Consider the following 14,504-nt stretch of genomic DNA (forward strand, 5'->3'; position numbering starts at 1 on the left):
CAAGGAGTTGATATCAAGGATATACAAAGTACTGGTTGAACTCCACAAGAAGAAAACATCCAACCCCATCAAAAAATGGGGCGACGAAATGAACAGAAACTTCCTCAAAGAAAAATACGAATGGCTAAAAGGCACATGAGAAAATGTTCTACATCATTATTCATCAGGAGGATGCAGATCAAAACAACAATGAGATATCATTTCACACCACAGAGACTGGCCCACATCCAAAAGAACAAAAGCAACCGGTGCTGGTGCGGATGTGGCGAGAAAGGGACCCTCCTTCACTGCTGGTGGAAATGCCGACTGGTTCAGCTCTTCTGGAAAACAGTATGGACGATTCTCAAAAAACTAGAAACTGAGCTCCCATTTGACCCAGCAATTCCACTCTTGGGAATATATCCTGGAGAGGCAAAAAAGTATAGTCGAAGCAACATCTGCAATTTTCTGTTCATTGCAGCACTGTTTACAATAGCTAGAATCTGGAAAAAACCTGAGTGCCCGAGAACAGATAACTGGTTAAAGAAACTTTGGTACATCTACACAATGGAATACTATGTAGCTGTCAGAAAAGATGAAGTCATGAAATTTACATACAAGTGGTACTACATGGAAAATATCATGCTAAGCGAAATGAGTCAGAAAGAGAGGGATAGACATAGAAAGATCGCATTCATTTGGGGAACATAAAGTAACAAAATAGGAGACCAACGCCCAAGAATAGCTGAGATAAATACCAGGAGGTTTACTCCTTGGCTTAGAGGCCAGCTTCACACTCTAGGGGTAAAGGTGGCCCAGATGTAGAAGGGAGCACCAAATGGGGGGTATTGGGAGGATCCCCCCAGGATGGGAGAAGCATGCTGAAAGTAGACTCTAGACCGAACATGATTGCCACTTGATGCCTCTTTTGCAGGCCACAGCACCCAAAAGGAGATAGAGAACAAAAGGGAATGTCCTGCCACAGAGGCAGGGTGGGATGTGGGGGATGAGGGGGATGGGAGGGATACTGGGATTAGTGGAGGGGGAGAATGGGCACTGCTGGAGGGATGGGCACTCGATCATTGCACAACGGAAACCCAAGCACAAAAATTTGAAAATCTACAACTGTACCTCATGGTGTGTCACTAACAAAAATTTTTTTAAAAATGTAAATGATGGAGAATGGGCACTGGTGGAGGGATGGGTACTGGATCATTGTATAACTGAAACCCAAGCACAAAAATTTGTAAGTCTACAGCTGTACCTCATGGTATTTCACTAATAAAAAAAAAACAAAGTAGAAAATTTCTACTGATACACTAATTATTATTAGTGTGTAATAATCTCTAGACACTAAATTTAATTTTTCTGAAATAATAACCAAAATGCTAACATCCATAACCCCCAAGAACCTAACCACAAATCTTGCCCGAGGCTATTTCCATATTTCAAACCAACTGGACCCTAGGAGGGGCACAGTCCTACCAACTACCCCCAACATAACAATCGCAAAATGTTGTATCTGGATAACTTAAACAAACTGAAACTATATCCATGTGTATATATTAAAACGTGTAAGAAAATGCAGTACCTATATAAGGGTTCAATGTTTAGATCAGAAATCATTAAGAAACCTGGTTCATGAGAAGTAAAAGACAAGTGTAAAAGCTTTGCCACAGCTGTTAAAGGGAGAAAATTTTATCTTTTCTATAGGAATGAAAATACATCTATCCACAATGGCCACCATCTTTCTTGTCAGGTCAGTTATTTTAAAACAACAGTTTCATTTTGAACAAATACCATGGCCAAAGTGATTTTTCCTGTTAAAACAAGCATATTAAATAAAAAAAAACCTTTTACAGGAATTTTGGAGGGCCCACTGTGCTCTGTGCTGTGTCCAATCCTATTAATCAACAAAGAACAACCTAAAAGACTTCAGAGCACACTGGTGCTACTATCAGATGGTTTAAACATGTTGCATATGTGTGGATTCCTCTCAGACTTTCATCCCTCTAAGTTTTACAGCCATTAAGAGGCACCATCTTAGCAGTGCCTGAAACTACAATGCCATGAAACCTTATGCAGTAAATAAGATGGCAGCTGTGGCTGTTTTGACAGCTGGCTAGAGTTTGGGGTGGCAGGCTGAATCAGACTGTGAGCAGTTGGAACACCAATGAGGTATGGCCACCATTAATGTTGGCAGATGTCCGTTTTTACTAGTTATTATTACAATATGCAAAGCACACACACACACACAGGCAGAACCTTTAGCAAACTTTGGTCACGTAGAAATGTACAATGCTCAGAGTTCAGAAAGATTATATATCAAGAGAAAAATTTGCTTTTCCTGTACTGCTACAATTGGTGAGTAACAATGATATAACAATGAAGAGAATAAACTGTTTCACAGAATTGATAACATCAACTAAAATAAAGCTATTTTGAAAGAAAAGTGTGTGTGTGTTTATATTTAGAAGAAGTGGTATGAGTTTACAATTATATATTTTGGGATAACCTTCTGTGGATGTGAATATGTACCACATCTTTTGGATACTCTCCAGTACTTTATTCCCTTAGTAAACTCCTCATACTTTTAATTTTAATCTTTCTGATTTTGTGAAGAGCTGATGATAAAAGTAACTATCAGAGAATGTAAAAATTGAAAAGGATGTTTTATCAAGAATGTCAAATTGTAAAGTCTTTTCTGTTGACTGGTATGCACCATATGTTCATAGATAGGATAAATGAATTTCTAGGACCATTTGAAATCTATGAACAATAGAGACTATAACATTTTGGAAGATGATTCAAGATGAGCTAATAAGTCCCTAATCTTGAAGCTTGTCATAAATCTTAATGAATTTGGTGTTGAGTTAAACATAGGCAAAATAGACATGATTATAGTTTACAAAATCATTTCTGAAGTCAAAATGTTTTAGTGTAGATAAAGATTTGTATACTTGATAAATATAAGGATATATTTTCAGATTAATGAAGTCAGAGTGTATTGATTATTATTTCAACCAATTTTAAGTTGATTAAATTTCAAACTATTTTATATTCTTTCTCTAAAATGTGTCTTTTTTTCTCTGAAATTTCATATCTGAGTTGTACAACAATCACAAAACTGGATTTTTTAAAAGGTAGAAGTTTATCCTAGCCATTATATTTGAATTTTATCTTGCAAAGTAATGAGAATAAAACAAATAAATATTTGCTACAGGTAACTATGCACCATACATTTGCTTATTCAATTGAATGCCTACTATATTTTAGATATTATTATAAATTTTCTTCTGTATGTGATGTTCATATATCTTTTCAAAGTAATTATGTTTGTTTTGGGGGAGGATGGTTAATGAGAATTAAAATCAATAGATCACAGGGGAATTGTACTCTTACACTTTTGAGAATCTCAATACTGCTTTCCCCTGAGTCCAAAACAAAAGACACTCCCACCATGAATGGATTACAGTTTCTTTCTCACTACATCCCTGCTAACAATGTATTTTCTAATCTTTTTGAAATGTGCCATTGTCACTTGTCTGAGATGATAATTCATTGATGTTCGATTTAAATTTCCCTAATATCAACAATTCCATAATAAGAAAATCGTAACAATTTGCATGTTTTTCTAGCAAATGTAAATATAGATGTTCTCTCTGAGAATGTGTCTGTTCATCTCCAGTCCTCCTTTTCAGATGTAGTAATTGGAATTTTTGATGTTGTACTTTGTGTTTACTTTACATGTTTTAATTATTACCTCATTGGTGGATTTGTGCAAATATTTTCCCATTCAGTAGGGCTTTTTAAATTTTAGCTCGAGTTCCTTTTTCCATGAAATAATATTTTTAATTAGATGAAATACAGTTTGTTTATCATTGTTTTTATTCCCCTTATCCCTGGAGTCAAATTAAAAGGTAAAAGGTAAAGGCCCTCCCGTTGATCGTCGATTTGCTCGAGCGGGCCCAGTAACGTCTCCATTGGAGACTTTGTTGTTACTGTGTCTGGCATATCGAATACTCTCGGTAGCTTGCCGGGCTCTCCGAGAAGGGCGGAGGAATCGAACTCGGGTCGACCATGTTGGCCGCTTGTAAGGCGAACGCCCTACCACTGAGCTATCGCTCCAGCCCAAATTATTGGTATACAAACAATGTTTATGACTAACTACATGTGAATGGGTCAGTATCTTGTGTAAAATAAGATGAAATCATACCATCTATTAAAACATGAATGGTATTGAAAGATACTATGTTCAACAAAGTCAGTCAAATGAACACAAATATCAGATGATCATACTCATCTGTGGACTACAGAGACTCAAAATAAAATAATAAAAGTAAAGTAAAGGCCCTCCCGTTGATCGTCGATTTGCTCGAGCGGGCCCAGTAACGTCTCCATTGGAGACTTTGTTGTTACTGTGTCTGGCATATCAAATACTCTCGGTAGCTTGCTGGGCTCTCCGAGAGGGGCAGAGGAATTGAACTCGGGTCGGCCATGTTGGCCGCTTGTAAGGCGAATGCCCTACCGCTGTGCTATCGCTCCAGCCTGTACTATACAATGACCAACTCTGGGTATTATAATATCGAAACCAAAACATTACCAAAGAGTGTGGGGAAATGAGCATGAAGAAGACCAGGCACAAGGGCAGTGGTCCTGAGAACTGCAGTGTTGGAAGGGTGTAGAAATTTTGTATTTCAATAATATAAAGTTATTTTATTTATCTTAAATATGGGCTTTTATTTATCTTAAATATTTTATTTATCTTAAATATGAGCAATAGCGCAGCGGTAGGGCATTTGCCTTGCATGCAGCCAGCCAGGCCGAGCTGGGCTCAATTCCTCCGCCCCTCTCGGAGAGCCCGGCAAGCTACCGAGAGTATCTCGCCCGCACGGCAGAGCCTGGCAAGCTCCGCGTGACGTATTCGATATGCCAAACATAGTACCGAGAAGTCTCACAATGGAGACGTTACTGGGCCTGCTCCAGCAAATCGATGAACAACGGGAGGACAGTCCCACAGTGCTACATCTTAAATATATTAAAATGAGATTACCTTGTGTTTATTGAATGATGATCTTGTGGATTAATTATAAATGATATTGGGGAGTACTGGGAAATGAAGCAATAGAAGTAAAAGAATTACCTAAGTGAAAAAGTTAGGTTTTATACACAGGCATACTGGGTCAGTGCTTAACTTCTACAGAAGTCATTCTCTCTTGAAAAGTCATTATTCAGCTCTAGGGGATTTTATTTTTTTATTTGTTTTTATTTTTTATTTTTATTAGTGAGACACCATGAAGTACAGTTGAAGAGTTTTTGTGCTTGGGTTCCAATAATACAATTAAGCAAATTTTTGTGCTTGGGTTCCAATTATACAATGATCGAATACCCATCCCTCCACCAGTGCCCATTTCCTTACCACCACGGATCCCAGCATCCCTCCCACCCCCCATCCCCCCATCCCACCCTGCCTCTGTGGCAGGGCATTCCCTTTTGTTCTCTCTCTCCTTTTGGGTGTTGTGGTTTGCAAAAGAGGCAATGGATGGCAATCATGTTTGGCCTATAGTCTACTTTCAGCATGATTTAAAAAAAAACTGGGTGAAACAAATATTAGATCCTGGACTATCTATGCAAGTGAAAAAGAATGCTTGGGGGAAACGTTTCTCCTTGGTAACAGCATTGTTAGAAAATTGTAAATCACTGCTGAATAGTACACTTTGTGTAATCTCCAGCACCTAAATTCTGATAAAAGAGAATTAGTGATGAGCAATAAGTTACAAACAATGGGAAATAGTAATGAGATAAGAAGGCTATAATTTTCATACATCTTCACTCTCCTGTTTGTTTATGTTTGGGGCCCAAACTGTTTCCTCACCTACGTACATTAGTGCTTCAGTAAGGATCTGGAGCTAAATGTATGAAGGATGTTACTCTAAATACTTTTTTTCAGTTTTGGGTCTAGTCAGGTGGTGCTCAGAGCTAACTTTTGACTCTGCACTCAGATTTCACTCCTGGTAGGACTTAGTTCCTTGGACTGATTCTGCATAGGCCATGTGCAAAGCAAGAGCCCTGCCCACTGTATGTTCTCTCCAGTCCCCAAATTATATTTTTGTTGGCATGGTGAGCAAGGTACCACTAATAGTGGCTGCTGATAAGGATCATGTCTGTCTCTTTTACTTTTTTTTGTACTAGTTAGTTTAAGAATTATCAAAATTATCCCTGAGAAGGTCTAGAGCGATAGGACGGCGGTCGGACGTTTGCCTAACACGCTGCCAACAGGGCCGACCCGGGTTCGATTCCTCCACCCCTCTCGGAGAGCCCGGCAAGCTACCGAGAGTATCTCGCCCGCACGGCATAGCCTGGCAAGCTCCCCGTGATGTATTCGATACGCCAAACACAGTAACAGGCTTCACAATGGAGACATAATGAAGAGCCTTGGCAGCCAATCTCACTCCCTGGAAATTCTAAATACGACCATTCTACTGAGGATTTTTAATTTCATTTGGGGATACGGTGTGGGCCCGTGGGGTTCTGGGGACCATGAGGAATGCCTGGGATTGAATCTCACCTGCCACAAGCAAGGCACGTTTTCATTATTTTTTTTTCTTTTTTGGGTCACACCCAGCGATGCTCAGGGGTTACTCCTGGCTTTGCACACAGGAAAAACTCATGGTGGTGCTCAGGGGAGCACCTGAGAAATTCTGAGGGTCCTGGGGAGCTCCAGCGAGTCCTGGAGAGAGATTAGGGCCAGGGGTGACATTTCATAGAGAAACGTCCCAGGGGAGGGACAGAGACGCCCCACGGCGCCCTCTCGCGGTGCGTTGGCGGAAGAGCCGTGGCCCGACTTTCCTGCCCAAGGATTTCCAGCCCTTGGGTTCGCTTCCACGTGAACCTGCACCTCCGCAGTCTTCCGTGGAGGGAGGTGGTGGAAGCAAGACTCAGCTCGGCATCCCCCCGTTTGGCGTGAAGGAATCCTCCGTGAAAGGCTTTGGTTTGTTTGTGCTTCCGCGATGTATCGGGATCATCCCTGCAGCTGCATTCAGGAATCACTCCTGACGGTTCTTGGGGGGAAACGTATGGGGTGCAGGGATAGAGCCCGGGTCACCCCATACAAGGCAAGCGCCTTCCCGGCTCAGGGTTCGATCCGTGGCTGGCCCTAAGCTGCCTGCTTTGATCCTTAATGACCCCAATACTTAACACTGAAGCGAAGTGAAGGGCTGGAAATCTTTTTTTTTCAAATTCGTTTATGTATTTTGCCTTTGGGGTCATACCCAGCGATGCACAGGGGTTCCTCCTGGCTCTGCACTCAGGACTTACCTCTACCGGTGCTCAGGGTACCATATGGGAATGCTGGGAATTGAACCCTGGTCGGCTGCATGCAAGGCCAACACCCTACCCGCTGCGCTACCGCTCCAGCCCCAAGGGCCCCATGGGAATCTTAAGCGTGGCAAAGTCGGGGGGCGGTAGTTCCGCCAAAACGCCACGCGATGGCGCTGTGGGGCGTTTCCGTTGCTCCCCAGGGACGTTTCTCTACAAATTTCCTCCCTTGCGCTTGCTCCAATGTTAGGTGTGGGGTAATCAAGGATCAAGCACGCAGCTTCGGCCTTGCCTTGCCGTCACAGGACCATCATCTGTCCCTCGGCTCCCCATCTGGTAGGCCAGTCGTGCCCGGTGGGATTCCTGCGGAGCCAGGAGAGTCCCCTGAGCATCTCTGGGCGTGGCCCCAACCATAAACAAACAAGAAAATTAAACAAAGCAGCCTCAGTCCCTTGATGGCGAAATCCATCGTCCGAAACTTGGGGGTTCCAAGTTGTATCTTCTTCCATGCCCCCCTCCTCCTTGTAGAAGCAGGTTGGGGCGCCCTCAGAATGTGGGATGATGGCGTTTCGGTTGCCCCTAACAGAAAACCTTTGTAAATGTCTTGGTCACAGTCATAACAAAATGGTTTCAGAACCTTTTTTTTTTCCTTTGGGTCGCACCTGGCGATGCACAGGGATTCCTCCTGGCTCTGCACTCAGGAATCTCTGCTGGCGGTGCTCAGGGGACCATACGGGACGCTGGGAATCGAACCGGGATTGGCTGCGTGCAAGGCAAACGCCCTACCCTCTGTGCTATCGCTCCAGCCCCTTCAGAACTTTTCTTGCTCAGAGCGAAGAGAACAAAAAAAAAATAAATAAAAGGAAAATAACCCTTCCTTGCTCTTTCCAGACCCGGCTCAAACCCCTGCACCCCTCGTTGTCCGGAGATCAAGCCGGGGCAACCCACCCCGACCCCCAGAGGAGATTCAGCTATGTACCCCACAGAGGTCTGAAGGCGGGAATCGAACCTGGGTCACCCGCGTGAAAGACAAGCATCCACACGGCTCTCCTACCGCTGCACCTGTGCAAGCTGCGTGCTTGATCCTTAATTGCCCCATACCTAACATTGAAGCAAACCCAAGGGTGGAAAATTCTTAAGAGAAACGGGTCTGGGGAGGGACGGAAGCGACCACAGCGCCACCTCGTGGAGTTTTTCCGGAACTACCGCGACCCGAATTTTCCCACGCTTAAGCTTTCCAGCCCTTTTCTTTGATTCAACGTTAAGTACAGGGTCATTAAGGATCAAGCAAGCTGCTGGGGCCTAGGCAGCGGGAGCAGAGAGGTTGGGGCTCTTGACTTGCATTCATAGGACCCGGGTCCATTCGTAGCTCCCCACAGGGTTCTCCAGTCATGCCAGAGTGATTTCTGAGTCACGTCTGAGTGATTTCAAGTTAGGTATAGGGTCATTAAGAATCCAGCACATAGTTTGGGCCTATGCAGCACGAGCAGAGAGGCTAGTGCTCTTGCCTGCAGTCACGGGACCCTGGTTCTTTCTCTGGCTCTCCATACAGCCCCACAGCCATGCCGAAGTGATGCCTGAGTCAGAGCCAAGAGAACCCTTGAGTGAAAGGAACTGGGGGTGGGTTAAGAAGAATTTTAACTAACACACAAATAATGAGCCCAAGACCAAGCAATCTCCCTCTCTGGAAATTCTAAATAAACTTCTACTGAGGATTTTTTTCCTTAACTTTTTGGGTCACACCCAGCAATGCTCAGGGGTTCCTCCAGGCTCTGCACTCAGGAATTACTTCTGGCTGTGCTTGGGGGGACCATATGGGATGCTGGGGATTGAACCCAGGTTGGCTATGTGCAAGGCGAACGCCCTACCCACTGTACTAGAGCTCTAGCCTCGAGGATTTTGCGGGGAGTGGGGTGGGCTTTGATGTGGGCCCACAGGTCCTGGGGACCATTGAGTACCTGGTATTGAACCTTGTCGGCCACAAGCAGGGCAAGATTGTTTTGCTGTTCTTCTCTTCGCTTTGAACAAGAAGGGTTCGCAACCCACTTTGTTCTGTCTGACCCAGCCCTTTGAAAAGGGAGGACGGGAGGAGAAGGAGAAACACCGGAGGAGATGGCTTAGAAGTGGTATTTCGGGGAACTGGAGGAGATATGTAAACCCTCGGACCCAGACCCAAGAGACGGAGGAAGGAAAGTGTGAGAAGAGAGAGAGATGGGGGCAGAGGTGAAGGGGACTCAGGTACATCCGTGGTAGTGACAAAATGCTAGAGCTAAAGATTCAAAGTGATATTCAGTTCCTCACACGGCCATTCCAAGACTCAAACTTTCCTCACTAGAGTTTCAAGGTGCCTGTCAAGGGGATACGTTCGGCCTTGGGGAAGGGTGGAGGAGAGAGAGTCCAGAAACACTGGTGGAGGGATTGGGGATGGAACTTTGCACTCCAAAAGCCACACTCTGAAGAACGTTGGGACTCCCGTTGCGTGAGCACTGCACTGTCCTCCCGCAGTTCCTAAATTTGCACGAGCGGAACCAGTATCGTCTCCACTCTGGGACTTGGGTTGTTGTGTGCTTGGCCTCGGGAATACATGGACTAAGGCACGGGGAGCTTGCCACGCGTTGCCCTGCGGGCCAGAGACTCTGGGGAGCTTGCCGGACTCTGGAGAGAGGGCAGAGGAATTCTAGCCGGCAAGGCAGGCCGACTTTGGCTGCGCAGGACGCAAACGCCCTGCTGCTGTGCTAGCGCTTCAGCCTCCGAATCCTGCATACCCTCCAAATCCTTTTCGTGTCCTTAAACCCTCATGGCCGTAAGGACACAAAAAGGATTTGGAGAATTCACTGCTGGTCAGAATTATGTCCGTTTCAGCCTGGTGGAGCCAGTATGGAGAGTTCTCAGTCCATTGAAAAGTGAGCTGCTTTGGGGTCTGGAACCCCCAGGAGAAAAATATATTCCTTCAGAGGGCTGTCAGCACACCACTACTCATGGAAAGACTAAGAAAAAGAGCTAAGCTATGTAATCAACCTAGAGATTCAACAGCAGTTCAGTGCATTCTAGAGATGTATCAGATAAATGGTATATATATATATATATATCCACCACATCCCTACAGCAAGTTTCATCCTCAATGGGGAAAATCTGAGAGCCTTCCCTCTAAGATCAGGTATGAGACATGGATGCCCACTCTCTCCACTGCTTTTCAATATAGTACTGGATTTTCTTGCAATAGCGGTTAGGCAAGTAAAAGATATTAAGGGCATTTAGGTAGGAAAGGAAGAAATCAAGATCTCACTATTCGCAGATGATATGATACTATACTTAGAGAACCCTATAACCTTTACCAAAAAACTCCTAGAAACAATAGACTTGTAATGTAAAGTTGCAGGCTATAAAATCAATACCTAAAAATCCATGGCTTTCATATATGCAAACAGTGAGAGAGAAGAAAGTGACATGAAAAAAACAATCCCGTTCACAATTATATCCCAGAAATCAAGTACCTAGGAATTAGCTTAGCTAAGGAAGTAAAGGACCTGTACAAAGAAAACTACAAAATGCTACTTCAGGAAATAAAAGAGGACACGAGGAAATGGAAAGATATCCCCTGCTCATGGATCATGAGAATTAACATTGTCAAAATGACAATTCTTCCCAAAGCATTGTACAAATTCAATGCGATCCCTATAAGGATACCCATGACATTATTCAAAGAAATGGAGCAAACACTCCTGAAATTCATATGGAACAAATGGCCTCCACGAATATCTAATGCAATTCTTGGGAAAAGAAAATGGGAGGAATCAACCTCCCTAACTTCAAACTCTACTACAAAGCAGTAATAATTAAAACAGCATGGTACTGGAACAAAGGCAGAGCTGCAGACCAATGGAACAGGGTTGAATATACTGACATCTCCCCTCAAACATATAATCATCTAATCTTTGATAAAGGAGCGAGAAATGTGAAGTGGAGTAAGAAAATCATCTTTAACAAATTTTGCTGGCAAAATTGGACGGCTATGCACAAAAAAATGGGCTCGGATCTCTGCCTAAAACCACGTACAAAAGTAAGATCAAAATGGATTAAAGACCTTAACATCAGACCAGAATCCATAAAGTACACTGAAGACAAAGTCGGCAAAACTCTCCATGATATTGAAGCTAATGGTATCTTCAAAGATGTCACGCCACTGGCCCAGCAAGTGAAAACAGAGATAGACAAATGGGACTATCTTAAACTAAGAAGCTTCTGCATCTCAAAAGAAACAATGACCAAAGTACAAAGACAGTCTACAGACTGGGAAAGGATATTCACCCAATATACATCCGATAAGGGGTTGATATCAAGGATATCAACTACTGGTTGAACTCCACAAGAAGAAAACATGTAACCACATCAAAAAATGGGGCGATGAAATGAACAGAAACTTCCTCAAAAAAGAAATCCGCATGGCAAAAAGGCACATGAGAAAATGTTCTACATCATTACTAATCAGGGAGATGCAGATTAAAACCACAATGAAATATCATCTCACACCACAGAGACTGGCCCACATCCATGCCACTTGATGAGGAAATGCAATATTTAAAAGGAGAGATGCTTGGACCCATGGACCCAGAGTATAGAGAGGGAAGAAGGCAAGAGAGAGAAGAGGTAGATGAGAAGAAAATGGGGCAGAGGTTAAGGGATCTCAGGTACAACAGTGGTATTAAGGACGAATGATAGAACTATCCAAACCACAGAGTCAATAACACTGAAATTCCAGACTCAAACTTTAATAACAAGATTTGAAAGGTGCCTGTCAAGGTGACAGGTGGGAAGTGAGGGATGGCTGTAGTAGAGAGAATTCGGAAACACTTGCGGAGGGATTCGGTAATGGAACACTGTACATTAAAAGCCCAACTCGGAATAACCTTGTGATTCCCGGTGCTTTACACTGCACTGTCCTCCCGTTGTTCCTCGATTTGCTCGAGCAGGCCCAGTAACGTCTCCATCTTGAGACTTGTTGTTCCTGGGTTTGGCATATCAAATACATCACGTCTAGCTTGCCAGGCTTTACCCTGTGCGAAGATACTCTGTACTCTGGGTAGCTTGCCGGGCTCTCCAAGAGGGGCAGAGGTACTGAACCCGGCTCTGCAGGGCCAGCTGCGTGCAAGGTAAACATCCTACTGCAGTGCTATCGCTCCAACCTCCAAATCCTCCAAATCCTCCAATTGCTCTAAATCCTCCAAAACCTTTTCATGGCATTAGTCCCATGCACCAAAAGCACATAATACAAAGTGAAACCAAACGTGAAATATAAGGAATGCATTAAGTGTATGCCATGAACAGAAATGAGAGTTTGCCTGCAGGCATCACTGTGTTCACAGGAATGAGGGTACTCAGAATAGCCACTCACCGTCAAGCAACAAAAAGATCACTTGATCACTTGTGGGCGCCAGTAACGTCTCCATTTGTCCCTGTCGCGTGCTAGTGTAGCCCAATGGCGTCTGTTCATCTAGGAACATGAAGAGCCTCAAACCGATCGTTCATGATATTGATGAAGAAGTCTGACCATCTGGTAAATGGGCGGCCACGCGGTCTTTTGACATCCCGTGGAATCCAGTCAGTAATAGCTCTAGTCCAGCGGTCGTCTTTAAATCTCATTACGTGACCAGTCCATCTGATTTTTTACACCTTGCCAAACAAGACAGCATCCCTGATTTTTGATCGTCGACGGATGTCGGAACTCCGGATTCTTTCTCTCATTTGAGTGAAACGTGATATTCCAAGCACAGCTCTTTCAATTCCTCTTTGGGAGACCCAAATAGCATTCTCATCCTGTTTGCGATGGGCCCAGGTCTCTGAGGCATATGTTAATGCAGGAAGAACAGTGGAATCAAAGAGATGTGCCTGGAGCCAGAGGTTCTTCATCCTCTTAGCTATTTCTTCGACACTCTTAAAGGCATTCCAAGCCGCTCTCTTCCTCCTGCGCAGCTCGGGTGCCAGGTCATTTGTCATGTTGACTTCTCGACCTAGGTACACATAGCTGTTGCATTCGGAGATGGCCGTTCCGTTGAGAGCGAATGGGGTGTCAGGAACGAGTTTGTTTCTCAGAAACATTGTCTTCGTAAGATTCAGCTGTAGTTCGACCTTTCCACACTCACGGTCGAAGTCGGCCAGCATTTGTGCCACTTGGCTGATGCTTGGTGTTATTAAAACAATGTTATCAGCAAAGCAGACGTGGTGCAGTTGCCTACCATCTATCTTCACTCCCATTCCTTCCCATTCCAGTCGTCGCATGATGTTCTCGAGGGTGGCACTGAAGAGTTTCGGTGAAATGGTATCACCCTGCCGAACCCCTCTCTTGACATCAATGATTACTTCTTTGTAGAATGGTGAGATCCTGGTAGTGAATCCGTAATACAGCTCACGGAGGATCTTGATGTATTGAGCTTGAATGCCCTGATTGGCTAGGGCTTCGATGACCACTTCCGTCTCCACAGAATCAAAGGCCTTCTTTAAATCAGTGAACGTTAGACAGAGCGGCATCTTGAACTCCTGAGAAACCTCAATGAGCTTGGTTATCGTGTGGATATGGTCGATGGTGCTGAATCCTTTGCGGAACCCGGCTTGCTCGCATGGTTGTCCTTCATCTAGTGTTCTGCCAATCCTATTTAGGATGACTCGAGTGAACAACTTGTAGATGACAGACAATAGGCAGATCAGGCAATAGTTGCCAAGGTCATGGATGTCTCCCTTCTTGAACAGTAGTACAGTCCTGCTGGTTTTCCATTGGGACAGAACCTTGCATTCAGACAGGTAGCGTGTGAAGAGCCGAGCCAGTGTATTGATGAGTACTGACGGCAGGTTTGTCAGGTGTTCAGGTCTGACCTTGTCCAGGCCAGGTGCTGTCCACTTCTTTACCGACAAAATGGCATGTCGGATTTCGGAAGGGAGAATTGGGAACGACATATCCATTCTGCAAAATTTGGTATGTGGGCAGGTGGACGTGGGTATCGTAGAGATCCGAGTAGAAGTCATGGATAATCTTCTCCATTGCCGTTCTGGAAGATGTGATAGATCCATCAGGACGTCGGAGGGCAGTCATTTTGGTCTTGTAGTTGGCGAAGGACAGGCGGGCATTACGAATACTATTCCCGGCTTCTGCCGCATCTACTAGCACTTCCGCTCTTCTCTCTTTGAGGTCTTCCTTGATCGCATCTCTGCACTGC

This window comes from Sorex fumeus, unplaced genomic scaffold, assembly GCF_029834395.1.
Source record: "Sorex fumeus unplaced genomic scaffold, SorFum_2.1 ptg000017l, whole genome shotgun sequence".
Lineage (NCBI taxonomy): Eukaryota > Metazoa > Chordata > Mammalia > Eulipotyphla > Soricidae > Sorex > Sorex fumeus.